The sequence below is a fragment of the Patagioenas fasciata genome, chromosome 2 (assembly GCF_037038585.1).
Source record: "Patagioenas fasciata isolate bPatFas1 chromosome 2, bPatFas1.hap1, whole genome shotgun sequence".
Classification (NCBI taxonomy): Eukaryota; Metazoa; Chordata; class Aves; order Columbiformes; family Columbidae; genus Patagioenas; species Patagioenas fasciata.
Window position 1 is genome coordinate 123039759 of NC_092521.1, and position 21336 is coordinate 123061094.

General features: G+C 38.3%; 1 protein-coding gene across 1 annotated transcript in view; it reads right to left on the reverse strand.

Annotated features, from left to right (window-relative positions):
• The window catches only part of TMEM108 (transmembrane protein 108), a 252658-nt gene that overhangs the window by 178312 nt on the left and 53010 nt on the right, over positions 1-21336 (reverse strand). The window lies entirely within an intron of this gene.

Sequence of the window (21336 nt, forward strand, 5' to 3'; positions counted from 1 at the left end):
ACTTCCAGCTTTAACTATTTAGTGCCTCTGTGTCAGACAGCTGAATCCTTGGAGTTCATCCCATATTACTGCTTCAAAAAAAAAAATCTCTAAACCTCTTCTTCCCCTACCATTCCAGCCTCCAATGGGTCTCCTCAGCCTCATCACAGACTAAAGTCAAACTTTAGACAATCCATAATCACCTTCTTCCAACCAGTGATTTTATTTATTCGGTGCCTTTTGATTTATAATGCCATTCAGTGTGGCACCTGCCTCATCTCAGCCCTATTCAGTCCTCACCGATGACTTGCTAGGCACTTGTTTATTCATCTCCTCCAAGAAATGCATTACCTAATGGAAAGTTGCAATTCTCCATTTCTTAAAATAAAGAGTGAAGGAACCTGTTTTTCTTTGTCAGTGGCACATGCACATACACATCTGCACATACATATATTTTCATTACTACAGGTTTTTCCAATCACAAAAGATTCCGTCTGGCTGTCAGGAAAAATCTGTATTCTCACACTACCCATATTAAATTCAGCTGTGACTTCATCACTATTAATGCAAACTAGAAATGATTTTCCTGTTTCCTTCAGATTTTTATTTCCTATCTCTCCTAGCCAAGGCAAGAAAGAGTATATGTGGAACAGAATACACCCAGGCAAAATAAAATTTAGTCTAAAGAGACAAATTTGGTCAAATATCTTTCTACACACCACCAGAAATTATAAAAAACAATGGAATTAAAAATAAAAGACATGATCATGCTTTACATAATGCCAATCTACCAGTATTTTTCTACTTCCATTGCTGCTACGCTCTCTCTCATCCCTTTGCACTGTTTACAAACATGCTAGATGTTTATGTAGAGCATATATTTACAGAAGTGTATTTTCTAGCTCCTGAAAAGCATTTTGCCCTGTTACCCAATTCTATGAACTCTATAGTTGGGAAATTTAAAAATCAGATTTGATTTTGAGGCTTGATTTAATTTTTGTTAAAAAAAATCTTTCTTTTTTCTGCATGGATCCATTACTGAGAATATAATAGAGAGAAAAACAGATTTTTGTTGTATTTTAATCAAGTTTACTCCTGCTCTGGGACATTTACTCCTACCCTGTCTCAGTAGCCACTATGGTGAACTGTGCTCTAAAGCACAGGCTAGAAAGATCAGCTGTTAAGAACAGAATTATTCCTCCAACCCCTCTAACCTGTTAAGCAGCGTGCTCAGCATCTGCATTGGAATCACAAGACCTTTGGCACTGGTTCTGCCCAGTTGACAGCAATATATGCCTTGCTGTTGACTCCAAGGATCAGGAACTTCATTTCAGATATAAGTCAGAATTTTGCTTTCTAAACAATGTTTTTTTTTCTGTTAACTTCAAAAGTGGTTTTACCTTCTCTTTACCTGTTGCCTTCTTCCTGTCTTGTTCAGTAGGATGACTAAAAATAATTGCCTGGTTATAAATAACTAATGCTCCTGAATACAAGGGGAAATGGAATGAAAACAGAGAGATCTTTGCATTAGATCAAAGCCTGTTAGGAACAGTTTCCTTTGGAGTGTAATGGTAATTGGCCAACTTTGTGACTTAAGGGCAGGGAAGACTTAAGAAAAAGGAATATAAATCAGGGAGGGAAACAGCCAACTTTAAAGTTCACATCTCATTTTGAAGTTTTATCTGTTTCCATGACACAAATGGCCTTGGTTAATAACTTTGTACCAGGCATATAAATAGTCAGGTTTTTTTGTCCGTAATGTGAAAAAACTAAAGAGAACTGAGCAATGAAGGTCTAAGGAAATACTAAAAATAGCATTTAGTTGCACCCATCATTCATGGGACTAACAACCATGTTAAGTGTTGTACAGAAAGAGTAAGAAGTAATTCCTTCAGAAGATGCAAATTTCCAAAAGTTTTGTAAGGTATCAGATTTTTTTGTCTGGAGGTACATTATGCCCTTGCAAAAACCACAAGTGTTTGCTACTGGCTTCAAAGCAGACAGCTTCATCTTGCAGAATTAGTTTTTCTTGCATTTTGCTTAAAAATAAAAAAAATAAAAATCATGCCTGTTTTGAAAACCAACAGATGTTTGTGAAATACTAAAGAGGTGAAACTTTGTGTATAGGCAATATAAATGAATCACACAATCACAGAATGTCAGGGATTGGAAGGGACCTCAAAAGATCATCTAGTCCAATCCCCCTGCCAGAGCAGGAACACCTAGATGAGGGTACACAGGAAGGTGTCCAGACGGGTTTTGAATGTCTCCAGAGTAGAAGAGTCCACAACCTCCCTGGGCAGCCTGTTCCAGTGCTCTGGCACCCTCACTGAGAAGTTTCTTCTCAAATTTAAGTGGAACCTCTTGTGTTCCAGTTTGAACCCATTACCCCTTGTCCTACCGTTGGTTGTCACCGAGAAGAGCCTGGCTCCATCCTCGTGACACTCACCCTTTACATGTTTGTAAACATTAATAAGGTCACCCCTCAGTCTCCTCCAAGCTAAAGAGACCCAGCTCCCTCAGCCTTTCCTCATAAGGGAAATGCTCCACTCCCTTAATCACCTTTGTTGCCCTGCGCTGGATTCTCTCCAGCAGTTCCCTGTCCTTCTTGAACTGAGGGGCCCAGAACTGGACACAATATTAAGAAAGCATACCTAATGTATTCTCTTGCAAACAATATTTACCCATTTTCATCAGAGACCCTGATTACAAAAGTAAATAGATAAGATGCAGGTCATACTAAGTTTTCTGGTCTTACCAACACTTTTTCTAGTAACTGGGATGATTCAAGGGATGACTTGGGAGAGATTCTGCCTACTTAAAAAAACTGCCCAAGTTCACTAAAATATAAATGACTACACTTGTATTTTTCTGCACATTACTCTTGTTTGAATAGGTAATGTGAAGGAAGACACAAATGCCAAACAGATCTAGATTTGTTCAAGACCTGGACATATTTACAAATGTTGATATGAATGAGGGTTAATTTTAGAGGTTGTAGAACAGCAAAAGGACATGGGGGAGTCTGGGAGAGTCTAGAGGTTTAGAGTTTCAGTGTGAGGTTCTGCCTAATCCAATGTGCAGTATAAGCCACTGGAAATAATGGCAATGTGGTGATAAAGTGAGACAGTCTTCATGCATTTCTTTAACAGAAAAATACAGGGGAGTTACCAATTACCTTACTAGTCAGAAGCAGTCCAATTCCATCTCTCTCATTTTAACTTTGTCAGCCTCTATTATCCTGGTTGTTAAAACACAGTTCTGCCCTCCCAGTCTGTCTTGTTTATGTTGCTTTAAAAACTGTTCATCAGAAATCATCTGCCAGGATTTAAATGCTTCTATTACTTGCATGCTTCTGAGAATGCCGCCTATTTGACTTCTCATCTTTGAAAGATCTAGGGCAAAATACAAGCAGTACTAAAGAGAAATGGGAATGAGTTATCTCACAAGAAAAACAGATTTTTTTTTTAAAGGAAAATAATTTCAAGGAATTTTGTATTCAAAAGGTAGTTATGTTAGTCATTGCTTCTGTTAATAATTTTGATTTATTTACCACATACAGAGTGCTATTATAAATTCGCTAGCTGTCCAGCATGAAAGCAGTAGTAGTGGATTTCAACCCATGAAATGACGTAATCCTACTTTGAATTTACATAAACCTTTATAAAATCAGAGTGGAACTCCAATGACCTCCAACTGCACAGAACATTTCAGAGAAAAAGAGGTCACTACAGCTCAAATCCCTAATTTTTATCCACTTTTCTATAAATAAGGTCAGGATTCTGACACATTTATTCCTGTTGCAAGTACCTGACTGCATGCGTTGCTCTACTGTAGAACAGAAAGGCATGGTCCTGACTGCAGGCCAGATGCTGCAGTGAACATCTGATTACAGGAGAATTGCCACTAAGACTGCAGGAGCATGGTTATAAATAGGTCATGCTCAGCATAAGTGAAGCATTCAGTTTTTGCCTCATCAGGCATAAAAAGAAAAATCGGTTCACTTTCAGTTCTCCATCTTTGTTTGGATAATTCACTTGTTAATCCCATACAGGCAGCATGCAATTCACTGCATTTTTTCTTCTGCTCTTACTGCTGTCAGTCCTAATAATAGAGGGCTGTGTTTTGTTGTTTCTTTGAATCATTACTGAAACACATTTATTCACTGCTGTCTCAGGATTGATGAACAGGTGTATTCTTAAATCTTCATTTAGTTTTCAGAGAATCATTTGGATGTTTCTGAGTTCAGTCTCTCACATCCACTCCTTCATGTCATTCAAATTTCCCCTGTGCTGACATGATTGCAGTGCCAGATTAATTACCGCATATGAGTTTGCTTTGCTGGCAACTCATGAGTTGAGGAAACTATGATGCATAAAAAAGGTATTGTTATAGCTCTGAAAAACCAAGGTCTTTAGGACAGGCAGATCCTTTTCTTAGATCAGATGATACAGTTAGGAAAAATGGGCAAGTTTCCAGGCACAAAGATGTGAAGGCTACTTATTTGTCCCAACTGTATTAGCTGGTTTAATACCATTCTCCAAAAGCTTTGTCTCTCTGTCACACACACACAGACGACACACACAGAGTACTTTTTGTGCCTTTCACATTCATTTCAAATGAGGATTTATTGGCAAGACATTTTTTGGTGTTTATCTAGGAAACAGAAGGTTGTGGGGACAGAACACTTAAGAAAAAATGATTAAGAGGTAACACTGAATTCCTCTGAAAATTAGCAATAGATTTAGTTGCTTAAGAAGACTGTTATAGAGTAGGTATTGGTACACACAACTGGCTGCAAATTTCTTTGTGAAATGACTGTGATCGAGGTCCAAATCTCTAGATCTCTGGGCTTCATAAACTGGGATCATGTCAGATCTTGAGCTGCTCTGTGCTGATTTACATTCTCTCAGGTTATTCAGTTGTTGAGATGTTTACTGCATGAATCTATTGGTATGGTGTAACAGCTGGGGAGAAATAAATGGGAAATGTTAGAAATGTTAAGAAACTAGTCTGGGAAAAGAAAAGACCTGTGAAGAGAGGAAATAATCCAAGGTTCTTCCTGAAGAAGAAAAGTGATAGATTGGAGAAACAAAGCCAAGAAACAAGCACTTACTACAGTATTAGAGATAAATAGGGAGGCAGGAGATGGACATTTAATTCAGGTATGATAGACATATATGGCCTATTTCACAACCTCTTGCTCTAAAAGTGCTGTACTCAAAGCTAGTAAAAGACACTAGGATGACTGGTAGGAAGACCATCTAGTTGTGCTCAGAATGGTTTTCACAGTTTTGAAGAGAAGATCCAGAGGCATCTGAACTTCATTCTGCAGACAAATGACAAGGCCAACATATGAATAATGCAACAAATAAACAAAAAGACAAAAAAAACAAAAAAAAAACAAAAAACAAAAAACAAAAAACCACAAAACCAAACCAAAATAAAACAGAGACACATATAGCTCTGCAAAGGCAAAATTAATTGCAGCTTATTGCGTCTGAATGAAATCACACAAGTAGACTATTTGGGAACACATAATAAAAATAAGTGTTACGGATGACCTTTGCAGACATTTCCCCACATTTTGTGCCCCTAAGATCTGGTTCCCCAGGTATAACCACGTCCCTGAACCCTACTCATCTGCCACTAATTGTTATGGTTTCCTCACTACAAATACACCTTGATGAATTGTAGCAAAACCCTTCTGGCCTGAAGAAACCTCTGGATGCTATATTGTATCATCAGGGGGTAAGAGAATTTTAAACATTTTCTTTTACTAACTCTCAAATAAAAATACACTCTATTTCTGAGTCTGGATGTATAAAATTCAAGAAATTTAGCTGATATGTCCTTACCCTCCCAGTTAGCAGAGAAATTATCACCACTGAAGGCCCACTGCTTTTGAGAATGTTATTTTTCTTGGTGAAAGCAATAAATTCTTGTCCAGGTAGGTGACAAGCCCGTGAAGATTTATTTTGTATTTGTCAGTCTGAGACAGAGTGTGTGCTATCTCAGTCATGATGTTTGCCATGCAGAATAAAGCAGAGGTCTTAACAAAGGAAGAAGATACTTAGTATGCAAAAGACTATGGTGGTCCCAAAGTAGGACGCAGGTTGATTCTATTATAGAATACAGGGAGACACACATGATGCTAATGGTGAAAAAAACAACCAAGCAACCAACCAAGACTTGGCTGTTGTGATCATAGGACCAGGCCAAATTATTGACTCAAAAAAGTAATTCAAAGACAACAGTTACTCTGGGCACTGGGAAAACCAATCTGGCTCAACTGCTGCCAGTGCCAAAAGGAAATGGCTCATCTGAGAAAATGAATGCTTTTTGTAACCAAGATTGACATTGGCGGGGCTGGTGCCATCCCACAATAATGCAGTGAACATGGCCAAGATTAAAAGGATTTCTAAAGCATGATTTACATGATAGGACAATAGAAAATGCTATTTACTGCTCATCTTTCTAGCTCCGTTATTCATTAGAGTAACACATGTTTTCTTTGAAGTCCAGAGGATGAAGAAAGGCTTGGACAGATTTTGTCAAACTGGAAACTCCCTGCATGTGTTCCATGCATGTTGATGTGACTTTCAGATCACTTCTGCAAGGCTCTGGGCATATCCTGGATGGTGTTCTCACCTCCTCTCCTTCCCGAAACATATTCAGAGTCTGCCTTCCTCCTTTTGCTTCAGACTCTGCTATATCACCTGCCATTACTAAGTCTGTCTGCTAACTCTATCCATTGGCAACCTTTGCAAAACTCTCCATTTATTATTTTCACACAGCCTCTTCCTTTTTGTTTATTTCTAGTATGCAAAAAAATGTAAGAAGGAAACCTGATATGTATGTCATAGAGTTTCTATATTCTGGTGTGTTTATTGGAGTGATCATGCATCGTTCCTTCTATTCTGACCATGACGAATACAACAGCTGTTTTTTTCTGCCCATTAGCATCATTGCATGCACCTCTCAGGCCATTCCGAGATATCTGATTCTCCTCTACTTTAGTTGCCCTGTATAATGTTTATTGCCGGTAAGGAATGACAAAGTTGTTCCTAAGTGCTATGTCTACTGACACACCGCAATCAGCTCTAGGCAGAGACTACTGCTCCTTCATGCTCTGCTCTTCTCTCCTACAGCAGACTTGAGGCTGTGGCCTTGGTTTGCACAAGCTCAGGAGGATCAGGCCAGCACTGTACATGACAGTGGGAACTCCAGCCCAAAGCCACATTACTGCAGTAAATCAGCGCTTCTGCGTTTCCTCATCAGCATGGTGATGAGCATCATTGTCATCCAGATGATGAAACAAAACTGATCCTTTCGGCCTTTGTAGATCACTGAAAATCCCAATGGTTTCAAAGAGATTACTTCCAATGTTGTGGAGGCCACTGTTATGTGATCTGTGCCCAATCTTTCCAACCGTATTGTCATGAAGATGATGGCTAAACCAGAAATGCTGAGTGCTACATGGCCTGAAAAGCTCAGGAATCCCTTTCCCAGAATCAGTCCAGCCTGGACAATTATATTCTAGGGACTTAAATGCCCAAGAGATTTAAAATGTTTACTTGATTTTTTTTCCCACTTTTGTCCTCTACACCTCCGTCTCCTTGCTACTTCCTATTAATAAAAGGCCTCATATTTATGTAAGACAAAAACTCACTGACATTAGACATACATGCTACTAAATGTGTGTACCTTTTTGATGTGCTTTGAGGTGAAAGGCAGTATATTAATGTGAGATTACTATCTTTTCTTCAATAAGAAATCAAAGGGAAAAAAGATCAAAAGGTACTGATTTCATATAAAAACACAATGAGAGGTCTCTGTCTTCATGTTTTGTCTGCCAAGTTATTTATAACCACCAATTATTACTGCCCTTTCCATGCTATAACTAGGTTAGACATTGTAGATTATTAGAGTGATTATTCAGTACTGGTCAAACCTTCAGGTCCTAATTAATTCCTAGTACAAGTGAAGTGAATAAAGTCAGTCACAGCTTTATCTACAAATGGAGTAAAACCAGACTGCTTTCTCAGCATATGGTCTACTGCTTTATTTCACAGTTCTATTGTCATCTTCATCTTCACTGCTTTATTCAAAATACAGCATTTCCACTGGCTTTGCATGAGAATGAGACTAACAGAGATGTGTCAGCCCTTGAGCAGCTTTGCCAGGACCAGCTAAGAGACAACACAAACCAGGACTGCCCTTTGGTACCACACACTGCTCCTTTTTCCAGCGGACCGAATTATGAAATATTGCTTTAATCCCTGCATGTTTATACCACATTGACTTCCAAAGAAGGCTGCCCAAGTAAGGATGGAAAACGAGAACTGAATTCAGGTTCTGATCCAGCTTTCAGGAACCCCCAATATTTAAGGAGTAAACCATCAATGGCAAAATGCACTGAAGTGACACTACACCATTTCCCATGCTTTGAATTAAATATCTAGGTAGCAATAGGCAAGTTTATCCCTACATTAAATATCAAGTTTCAGTTTTCATTGCAGGTTTATTGAAAATGATGATGGGAAGCAAAGCGTGAAAAAATGTAAAGTAGCTAGTAGGAACTGCTTCATTTCTGGGAATCTAACAGGGTACACAATACCTACACTTTTTAATTGAAAGTTGAGAAAGACAGAGGGAGTTTGACCTGAACCAAAATATCAGATCCAAACTCTGAAAAGAAATTCTATATTTTCCCTCCTTATCCATACTCGCCTTTTATTTAAGAGTGTGCTGTTGCAGAATTCGTGATTCCAATGTCACACAATTCTTTGACTCATAGGGAGAGCTGGATGTGAAACCAGATTCAGATTTTTCAGCTCAGCCCAACTCACAGCACATGGTTGGTATAAGATTCCATTTAATTTACCTCTCTGTTTTAAATATGTAAAGAGACTAATTCCCACATGCGTTGTAAGTAAAATAAGAAAGATACACAAATAAATAAATTATTGGAAATTTATCACACAGAAATACTTTGAAAAATAAATTTTCCATCTGCAGACTAGCAGAGAAAAAAGGAATTTTTATTTTTTTTTCAGTAGATGGCAAATGTCTCATGTACTGCCTATAAGCTGCCAACTTTCCCTTAGTGTACATCCTAAGTGCAATGAGATCAACTTAAAGCTCAAAAATACATCACAGGACAGAAATAATAGCTGTAAACCAGGACAGATATCTTTCTGACAAAGTGATGCCAAATTATACTTCTCTCATCTCATGGTCTTGCAGACACTAATAAAAAATGCAATGACCTCCACTACTGTACCCAATAAAAATTATAAGATCTGAATAGTCAGCAGCTAATTCTGAGCAATGCCAAGTTCTGTTTTTAGAAGATGATTATGTAGCATTCATTTCTCTTTCCTTGTTGTATCACTGTGCAGACATCACTGGCATTCTACTGAAAATACAAGTTTATTCTGGATCTCCCCTAAGGATTAAGTTATGGAGGAAGGAGCAGGATCTGTGCTGAACAATTGTAACCCATTAATACAATGGATTGAAAAAGTGACTTTGACCATGCTGATTTCATATTTTGATTAAACAAGATTGACAGAAAAGTAGAAAAAAATCTTAGTGTATTGCATTCAGAGAGGAAAGAACATGGGATTGACAATGTGACAAGCAGCAGGGAAAGATTACTTACTCTGGAGTGCTCTAGTCACAAGTACCAACCCACATCGAACCACTTTAACATCTATGCCATACTGCATATTGCATATGCCACATAAATTACAAAAAATATTTGTACATGTTCATTGCATTGTTTAGAAACCATTTTGGGGAGTAAAACATTTCTATCTAGATGCAGCAGTAACTAATAAGGACAATGCTCATGTCTTGTTCTTCAATAGAGAGCACAATTTTTCACATTCTTAAAAGTACCATATAACTAAAACCTAATGCCTCTACGAAGGAAGGCCCTTTACTGAATGCTCTTGTACAGCTTGTCAGGAAACCAGAATGCATGAAAAATTCTGAGATTTCAGTCTTTGGCTACTCTTGTTATAAAGAATTGCTGATATTTTCTTAGGAATAAGGAGAGACATGCTGAACACAGATTATTTAAATCAAGGCAAACAATACCTTAGAGGTGAGATGTCCAATTCCACTGTCCTGCCCTTCTTGAGCTGAAGAGCAACTTGAGTCTCCCATATTCTAAACAAGAGAGAAATCTAACAATCCATCACAAGGCCTCGTTACTCTGGTGCCAAGAACAGTGGAGTTCTTACACAAAGCACAGTAACTGAGTCCTGGAAAAGCCAACCATGTCAGTCTAAGGCACTCATAGGATATGTCAGTGCTTATTTGTCCTTGCTCTGTATTCATGTATCACAGATTTAACCAGATCTGTTCTTATCCCAAACAAGTGCCTTGGTTAGTGGCTGTTAGCTGCTGTGGGATCTTTCTTCTCCTCACGTGACCCTGTTGCAGAAGCCCATATTTAAAAAACTCCAAATATTTTTTCATCAAAATCGGCACATTTCTATTTTACAGATTCTTTTTCAGAAAGTCAGAATTTTTAAAAAAGGATCCCCCAAAATAAAAACTTGTTGGCTAGCTTTGGTGATGTGTATGCTATACGGAGGTGATGAATTATTTCAGCCTCCCTGTTTAGCCTGATAAGATTGATATTTAGTTTTTAGACAGCTGTGACATTTTTAAGATGAGGAAAATCATGACCTGTCACTTTGGAATCTTCAGCTTTATCCAAATGTGCCTTTTCCCTAGCATGAAGAATAGATGGTTTAAAATTTGAAGGCATCCTTGCACCATCATGATCTTTTCCTTAACAAGCAGTGTGAAATAGTAGATGCATTAAGCGGGAATAGTAGGTTTGGCACCCTAAGGCCAGCAGCAAATGTATTTCTCACCTAGTGCTAAAATTTGCTTTGCAGATTGGACAGGTAATCTTTACAAACTTTCAAGAGTGCTGGTGTACCATTAGCAAACACCACCTTCATTTTAAAAGGCTGCCTACACATCTCTAACAGGTGTCAGAGGGTTCCTGTTTGTTGGAAACAGAAATTTTAAGAAACATGAATGACAGTATAACAGAAGTTACAAAGGGGAGAGATCTATGAGCTTCTGCAATACACTCCCCTACTGAGGATTCATTTCTCTATTCTAATTTATCTGAAATGTTCAGATGTGTTCTAATTTTTGCATTTTGAGAAACAACTTTTTAAGAATACTTGAAGAGCTTGACTACTTGCTTTTACAACAGTGAGCTATACAGGAAGTTTTTCTCCTTAGAGACCAAGGAGTCTAAAACATCACCAATCTGTTCCTGTGTTTGGAAATCATTTACCTACCACCTGGGAACATTACAGACTGACATATGGTACTGTCATTGTCTGCCTCCTGGCAGCTAGTGGAGGGTATCTACATAAGAGGAACGTTTAGCCTAGTTAGCACGAAAGAACTACTAGAAAGAAAAGAACCATATTTTTTTCCAAGAGGAAATTGCACTTTTAAATAATTCTTAAAATACTGAAGCAATAATTAGAAACCAGGAGGGACCGAGCTTGCTATGCTACTATTTTTAAAGCTAGGAACTTAAATAAGAAACAGAAGAAGAACAATTTCACACAATAAATAATTCAGCAGTGGAACTCATGGCTACAGAAGACATTTACTAAGAGATTCAAAAAAATTACTAGACAAATTCATGTAAGAAAAATCCTTAAATGGCTAGCAAATATTGTATCAGGTGCAAACTCCAAGCCAAGAGGTGCCCCTAATGTGTTAAACTCACAGAAGTTGGGAGGATGTACTGACAGAAGTGTCACTACATGCTTGTCATTATTTAATATTCTCCCTAAAATATCCACTATTAGACATTGCCAAAGATACTGGGGAAGATCACTTTCTTGTCTGACCTGCTGTAGCTGTTCTGTGTAAGAAACATTATTTACAAAATCACCAATTATCATGTAAGGTGTAAGTCTGAAGGAAAAGCAAGCCATGTACCTTTATTTATGTATTTAGTCATATACTTTTATTTATGTGTTTGAATACAGGTGTAAATGTCAGATCACAGGCATTCATTTTCAACACTCTCAGCTAAAGGACTTTGGAAGTATGATACTTCAACTAGTTGTGTAAAAAATTGATATATGGCACCACATATATGATAGTTATGATGCAATTTTATACAGGTTCCAAATGTTATTTCAAGACCTTTTAACATCCTGCAGTCTGCCTTTTATGTTAATCAGCCTACATCTGCTCTGGTGGCAATAAAGGAAACTTGAAAGGAGAAGGATGTTTTCAGTCTACAGCAGTAAATATAAGCAAGAGTTCAGCTAATATCCTCTGTGTCATCATCTGCAAATCTATGATAGTCACACATAACCTGTTTTATGTTATTAAACTGATGGAACTAGCCAAGTAACTTGCACACATCTGGAGAAGGAATGACCCTAGCAGCATAGGTTTGAAGTCCAAGTGCATACCGAAGATTGCAGTTGTTAACCTTGCAGACAGTCTAAAATTACGCAGATGGATTTAGAATTTACTAATATTTCAAATGCAAATGTTTTATTGATCCTGAAAGACTGTATAAAGAATACATCTGGTAATTACATTGCTGGAAGTTACATGATTTTGCTTGTGAACAGACCCAAGCCATGGGACAAAAAAACACTAGAATGGAGTTGAGCAAACCTTTCTGATGGGAAAGCAGATGAACCTCCTCTTCTGTATGGCAACCCTAGTTCTCTTTAGATATCAGAAGCCCACAAGGAATGCAGAAAAAGCTTGGTCCTAAGCGTAATTTTTTTCACCTGTCCTTTGGCACCCAGCTGTTAGAAGGACTAATGAAATCCCCACTCTTTTATATTTCAGGGGAATTTTATATGCAGTTTGCCTAAACATACCTGTTAGCTATTTTTCAGTGCTGCTTCACTGCAGCAATAAGACAGTGGCAGAAAAGATAACTCCCTCCTCACTATAGAATCTCTCCTTAAGGTTAAACACTAGATAGCAGCGTTGTATATCTCAGCCATATAACCCTCACTTTCACTGCTCCCCATGACACCTCTAGCTCAGCTGGCAGCTCCACATGCTCTAGTGCCTGGTGGAGATGGCAACTGGCTTCTGAAAACCACACAACAGCGTAATGTGGCACTGGGCTGTGTTTAAGCAGATGCAGGTCCACAGCAAGTGCGCTGAAGCCAATATTGATGGCCTCTGCAGCCCCGGTCTGCCTTGTTCTGTTCAGTGCTTCAAACAAAGACACCTCCATTTTGAACAGTGATGACAAACCATCTCCCCTGCCAGAGGATGCTGACTGAAAGCCTCTTCACGAGGAAAAGCACAGAAAAGCAGGGTTGCAGGGCCAGGTCCATCATTGGTTTTGATCCAAACAGCTCCAGTAATGTCAATGGATCAATGTCTATTTGCATCACCAGAAGATATGGCCTACTCTGTGTGTGAGGCAGCTACCAATTTATTTTCTTTAAGACACATAGTGCTGCACATAAGGAATTTGTAATTCCCAAACAAAGACCCAATTTTCTCCTGCTTGATCTCACTATCCCTCGGTGCAGATATAACCTTAGCCTGCTCTTTCATGACCATACAACCCTGAGCTGGACTGGGATTTAGACTGAGAGCTGATAACATTACCATGCTCCGTGAAGAAAGAGATAGGAATCAATCAGCTAATGAATTCTTCCGTAATGGAAGTAGTGCGTTGGGAAAAGCATGTAGTAAAGTAGAAGAATATCTCACTGATAACAACATACTCTTATAGGCAACATCTTGTAAAAAAGAATTAAATGTCTCCAGCTACACTCTTGAGTGTAGCTTCCCCAAGGAAGAAAAAAAGGGAAAACACTGAGTTAAAAAGCTACCAGATCAAAACTAAACATGGGGGTGGGGTGGAAGAAAGCCAGCATCACTTATGAAAATTAAAATTGGAGGCATAGTTGGGAGTGTGCTACATCACTGATGTTTAGAGAATGGGACTTTGTATTTGAGTTTACCTCAGCAACCCCAGAAAGCACTTTGAGATATGCAAGAAGCTCATTTCCTCTACACTTAACATGTGTCCAGCCCTTTTGCATGTGTTTTTAAGCTTGATTTTCTATGTTGACAATGATCCATAACACATAAGTGAGAAAACTACAGGATAGTAGTTAAATGGAAATGCTAGTTTGTTTTTCCAGGCTTATTAGCCACCAACACATTCAAAAAGTCATATTTCTGGATTGCAAATATGAACCATTTCATACAGAGTGGTTGCAAACTGATGGCAACAAGGAAAGTATCCGGGAGAACACAGTTAAGGGAAGTTGTCTTTGTTTCTTTGCAAAAGGATTAATCTTCCTAACATCACTCAGGAAACAAGGCTTTAAAAGTGACACTGGGGGAAGGGGGAAACAAAAAATACCATGAAGGAATGGGGAAAGAATGTCTCTTCTAGTTAAGTAAGAACTCCTTAAAATTTACCAATGGCAGACAACCACTTTATTGTCACATTTTATTTTCTCCTTTATACCAAAGCACCAGATTTGAAATGGCAACTGCACAAGTAGCAGATTTTATTGTGGCCTGATATTTACATGTTGACAGTGAAAAAGCAGGTGCTGCCACTGCACACAGTGAACAACAAATCCATCAACTATCTTCTACTTTACTAGATTCTTAGGAGAGAGCTTATAGCTGTCAGCAGGTCTCACACCAAGGAAATCTCATTGATTTAAATTAAATTATTCCTTTCCATTGGTGTAATTGAAAGGAGGCTATGGTTTCCTTCTTCTATCTTGATAGTATACCCAAGTTTTACTTTGGTCTCTTGCAAAACAACAGAGAGTAACTGTGTTAACATGTAAGACCAAAAGGGGATGCAGGAAATAAAATCACTTTTACGCCTTTAGCATTTGATGTGTTAAATTAGGAGAGCAGTAAGATTTATTTTTCTGTGTCATATCATCCAAAACCAGCATTTATCTCTCTGAATTTGCAATTTAATACTAAAAAAGATTATTTACTTTCCACCCGTCCTCATAAATAATGGACAAGGTCTAATTTCCGTTTCAGATTGCTGATTTTAAGATTAACAGCAGTCTACTTGCTTTGGTACGTGGATGGGGGAAAGCCAAAGGACTGCCTTTATAAACAGAGATCATGCAATCTCTTCCCTCTTGCTGTTTCTGCTGCAACCATAGCTTTGGATGCAGCACGGACACCTGCCTTTCTTCAGTTATTTAACAGCTGATTGTCTTTAACTGACACAAGATCAAATTTGACCTCAACTGTTATGGAGAAGCCAGAGAAGCCAGAATGCTGGCACACGCACCTCTGCTACAGAAACCCATTGTGTGTGGTTGCTCTGTCACCTGGATGTGTGCAACTAACATTTATTCCTGACTCCAAAAAAGGCAAGTGGCTGAAAGTGGTTGCATGAAATGAACTGGTAGCCATGTCAGGGCTCTTTCACTTATCCTCACCTAGCAAGCCATGCACTGCCAGAGGGAAAAAAAAAAGAAATGCCTGATTTATTTCCTGCAGGAGGGGAAGGTTTCCTTAAACACTCTTCGTCTTCTTGACCCCAGAAAAGCAGAGCTCAGAACCTTTGTTGCCAGCCTGTGACACAAGCACAGGTTTCCATTCAATTTGTGCTGATCTACACAGAGATGAAAAGGAGAAAAGAGTCAAAGTTGCTGGAGGTTTTTCAAAGATCTAATTACCAAAAAAATCAGTCTTGATACAAGGAAGATGTTCATCTAGTTTACAGCATTTTGAACAAAAAACTAGAGGAAACAATGAAGAGTAGAATGTCATCTGCTTTGTTCACAAGACTGAGCGCAAGATCATCATATTAACTACATTTGATGACAACCTGATTGACAGCCGATATCAAACAGTAAAAAAAACCCAACAAAACTGAATCCCTCTTCCCCTCCCCAAATTAGAAAGCAAGTCAGAACTCTGATTTACATTACTTCTATACATATACTACTTTCTGCGGGTTTATTTAAATGCATATATAATATAACATTATAGATTGCAGAACCAGAACCTAATACTCAGTGCCAGTTGAAACCAACAGGATTTAGCTATTGTAAGTGTTCAAAATTGTATATATGCATATATGTTCTTACATATGATCTTATGATCTTATGTTTCTTCATCATTTGAAAAGATATTTCCAAGATAATCTATCAGAAGATTAGAAATCTCTTCAGCTGAGCATGAGTGGAGGTTGAAAGGCCCCAAATCTTGACTTCATATGTTCAAATAATCTTAGCTTGCTCTAACAAAAGAGCAAATTAAAAAAATATGAAATAAAATAAGCAAGGAGGCAGGTAGAACGTTTTCTCCAGACATAATGAGAAGATTTTCCAAAATCATTATACAATTTACTTAAATTAATTACTTTGAATAGATATTATGGATCACTACTTCCTACATCACAGTTATGTCTAAATAATTGTAGTTATTTTCCTACTTAAAAAAATGAGCAGCAAAACAAAACACAAACAAAAAATGAAACAAAACCAAAAACAAACACAGAAAACACCAATTGTTTTCTTTCACTAAAAAGAATTTACTCTTTACTTTGCCTGAGAGGTTTTCATTCACTATTATGAAGCTAAAGTGAACTCATCACTCTCACCAGAGCTGAAATTCATTCAGTGTTTAGTAGATCTAACTTCTCCTATTTCTTTTGAAATGACAACAAATTAAATAACACAAGGAAGAGTAAATTACTAAAGGTTGGGTCATCCAACCTTTGTATATAAGAACCATTCTGAAGTTAACAAGAATAGCATAAACAGAGCTTACAAAATGCCTTATGCAGAGAAAAATGGAGAAAATCCACCTAGGCACTTTTGTGTCAGGCATTAGTTCAATAAACTGATTATCTGAAGAGTCCTTATTACCTGTGTTCTCATTCTACCCTCCTCCCATCCAAACAAATGTCATTATGCCTAAATTTAGGCACAGACCTGGACCTTCTTGTGGAAGTTCTTGATCCATGCTATAGTCAAAGTGCTTTAAAAATAGAGAACTCTTCCTGACAGGGCCTTGTGCTTCGCTGCTCTTCAGCATTGCTGGGTGCCACAGCCATGAAATAGAAGTTCTGCAAAGCAAAAGAACGAACCATTGAAATAACAACACATTATTAAGTGGGCAGTGATCTGGACCTCCGAGACAGGTATGTGTCACCCGTCTAATGAGATTCAGAGTATAAAACAGACCCAGAAGGTCATGCTATTGCTGAAGGAGTTGCTCCCATGACAAAAAAATTCAAAGGAAGCATCATTAATGCAACAAAATTAAACAAGTGTGCTCCAGGGGAACAGCTTCTGTCTGCAATAATGGAAAGATAAAATGAGGGAAGGGATCTACATCTAACACCCCTCACCATATTCATTTGGCTAATAGAGCTGGTGCATAAACCAGGGGTGTCAAACTTATTTTCATCGGGGGCCACATCAGCCTTACGGTTGCCTTCAAAAGGCCGCATGTAGTTTTAAGACTATATAAATGTAACTACTTCTACTTTTAAACCATCCCTTCTAGACTTTGAAAAGAGAAAGGAAAAGGCTGAAGTGTTTGGCAATGGCTGCCTTTAGGTTTCTCTATGCTTATCTGACTGTATCCCTTATTTTACAAGCATTTTTTGAAGTCAGAATTAAGTTTATGTTTACATATATTTTGATTTGTTGATCTTCTGCCTATAGCCATATGTTCTCTTATGATGAACCTGCCCAGTGGTATTTGAACTTGCTTCCTATATTTCTTTCTTCAATCTAAAATCCCATTATAATGTTATTATGGCTCATCATTGCCATAGAGAGGCCAGAAACTTGTGTTTCACAATCTACTGAGTCAAGAAACCTTGATGTCATTGCAGTTAACAGTAAATCGCAGGCAGAATGGGAGCTGTCCTCATTTGAAGTTAAGCAGGTTCTCTAGTTCTCTCACCACAATGTTTTTTTTGCATGACAGCTCCCAGCCATATAGTCTCATCATAATTTAGAACTGCTCTATCTAAGACGTTCACTAACCAGGTGAGGGAGTACATAATGAAGGTGGATTGCTGCTACTTGGTACAAATTACAAGCTTTTTTATGTCCTCTGAGAGCACTACATTAGAATAACAGAGTAGACGGACCTAGAATGTCTCTTCTTGTAGCAACCTTCTGCCTGTTTGAAAAATGATAGTACATTGCCTCTGATTACTCTTCTCTAAGCTATTTTTCACATCCTCCTTGCGTAGACTTCAAGGGAGTTTTCTGCTCTGTGTACATGTTCGGCGGGGAAAGAAGCATTTGCATCCTTTACTTATGTAGTATTACTGCAAACCCACCATATTTCAGATTTATATACATGGCATTAAAATATATCAATTGTAATGTGTGTTTTAATATGAAAGTTCTCTGTACGATGATGCCACCAATTAGTAAAAGGACACTGTTAATTTCCTTGTTTTGCTAAGGAAAAAGTTGAATCCAACACAAAATGCATTTATTAAGGGTAGGAAATCATATTTTAAAATCCTAGGGTGGATGTTACTCACATAACCCTCCAGATATACAATACAATCCTTTTTTTTTTTTTTCCCCAAAAATGCAGCACTACTAGGTTTCAATCTTTTATATTTAAGTTCTTTAATTATAATGAGATGAATATTTTATCCTCTACCATAAGATCACCTTAGGCTGTTTAATTTTAGACCATGAACCATATTTTAACTAATACATTAAAATGTAAGATGTCATCCAAAATTACTTGGGTTTTTAAATACATTGATATATGGGGTGTGAACCTTACAAGGCACTTTCATTGTACATCAATTTACTGTGAAATCCCTGTTCTCTCCGAGCTTATGACACTGTAAAGCTATGACAAACTGCATCAGCGTTACATTATCACAGAGAAACCTGCAGAACTAAAAAGGTTTAATCGCTCAGAATTTATGTGTCTGTGTGCAAACACTGCCTATTCCCGGCAACTTCTACTATCCAAGGCAGGAGAGATAATGTCATGGAGCTGGTGCTCTTGCATCAAGACATTTAGATGCTCAAGAACAACTCCTACTGCTCTGTTTTTTCCACCCATTGGCTCTTTCACTTCCCCCATTGTTACTCCTTCTATTCATTTTTCCATTACAGAGGATGCCAGAAGGATTTGGGCCTCTTTGTGTATTCAAGTTGCTCTGAATGCTTCCATCCCTTGTCACGGTACACTGGGTCAAACTCAAGGATGGGAGCATTGCTTTGCCAGATTTTAGGACACTAAGGAAAATGACAGTGTGAGTGTTGTTTTCCTGATAGGAATAATTGTTACACACCTTTGCAGCTGATTGCATTTGACTGCAAAGACTCAACACTTTCTTGCCAAGTGTCTTAGAACCCAAACTTGAGCCCCTCTGCAGAGCACAGGCTCTTACTAGGTTTAGGCTAGTCTTCAATGTCAGGGCCTAGTCCGGACTAGCGGTCAGTGTCATCTCCATGTAGAGCCAGAGACTGTAGAAACAAAATCTCACTCTCCAACACTGTCGTTACTTGTATACTCTCCTTGTTAGGTCAGTCCTGTCTTATCACTGGCCTTTTTCACCTCTGTACCTTTAGGTGGGACAGATGGCAATGAATGCTGGTACAATTGTATAGGCTTAAAGATGCCTTTCTGTGTCTGGTGTGAATATTGCAGACCCTTTCAAACTCGTTTGTTCAGCACACTCAAGTCTGTGACCATGACAGAGCAAGAAAATCTGCATTGCTGTATATATATTCCTGTTGGTGAGGAACCTGGAACGCAGACAGACGGAGGACAAAGTGCTCTCCTTGATACTGGCACTTGTGTACTTCACTGTATTAAGTTGTTTCAATGGAGTATGACATTAACCAATATAAATTCACTGCCTGGCTGATAATACCAGGAAAACTTAATAGAATGCCAATCGACACAATTGAATAGATACTTTCCTCCTCAGACTCTTGAGAAAATACTTCTCTAGACTCATTTTGGAGGTGTCTCTCTACAACACAAATTATTCAAAAAGTCTAGACACATAAGTATGCAATGTAATTCCCTGGCACCTCTAAGAGCTCTGCTGCAGGTTTCTGGCCAGATGATCTCTCCTGGGTAAGTATTCTTTGTGAGATTGCCTAATGGACTCTCAGTGCAAAATGCTGTTTAACACCTTTGTTGCCACCAGCCCACAGTCCCCAGGAGGGAACACATCTGCTCTTTTACGTTTGGGATCACTTACCAGGCAAGCACAGCCCTCAGTCGTGCTTGGGCATTCTCTACAGAACAGACCTGGGTTTGAAAACTTGTGCAAGCAAGTCTTTGGGTCATCTCTGAGGCTAATTAATATCCCATAACAAATACAAAGTGGGTATTAGTTGATCCAGGATTCCTGTCTGTTCCTCACTGAAAACCTTTAAGTATGCTGCCAAGTATGTGGGGATTTTAGGAAAATATCCCCGAATTTCAGAAATATTACTTTGGGCAGCACCTGAAGGTTATTTACACTGTCTTTTTAACCTTTCAGCTAAAGGGTTGAGGTTCCTTACACATTTGGTGACAAGCAGGAGGAAGAATTCTTCACAGGGAGAACGCATCCACATGCATGAAGAGCCTTCTCTGCACACAGGTGTCCATACTCCTATATACCTTCTAACTGAATCACACAAAAATATTGCTTTTTATCTCATTTGTGTGAATCAGAAGCCAGTGGTATTAACAAGAGAGAAAGAAATCATGCTCAGCCTTTGAAGTGTTCCTCCTTGCAATTAATTTATTTATTCCCCTTTGTGTTGTGATTTATTTGTTGGGTTTTTTGTAAATCATAATCTCTTCGATCAAAAAGGAAGATAGTGACGTTTAGTATCCTCCTCCTTTGAAGTTCCTTTTATGAAGTTCCTGGCATGAAACAAAGGCCTAATTCAAAATTTGACCAGGTTTTGCTGCCATATATTAAAAAAAAAAAAAATCCGTTGAAGTGCAATGGCAGTTTATTTAAAAGTGGGTTCTAAAAATTAGTATTAACTTACCACTTCAATATACCTTCACATAAAAACTTCTCGCAGAGAACCTGAAGAAAAAATAAAGCCAGATGATTATTTGGCTGAATTTGTAGGTTCATTTCAGTGTATCCTGTGACTCAGCTGCTAGCTGGAGTCCATGTTTTTTTCTGGGGGTATTTTTTAAACAGCTGGCTTCTCCACTCTTTTCTTAATAAACTTGCCCAGAATGTCTCCTGTGCCTTTACAGCCACAGTGGTGAGACAATTTCATCGAGAAGATGCTTCTCAATGTTACATTTGTGTTAGAAAATACAAGGTATTGCATGCAGCTGTTCCCAAATGGT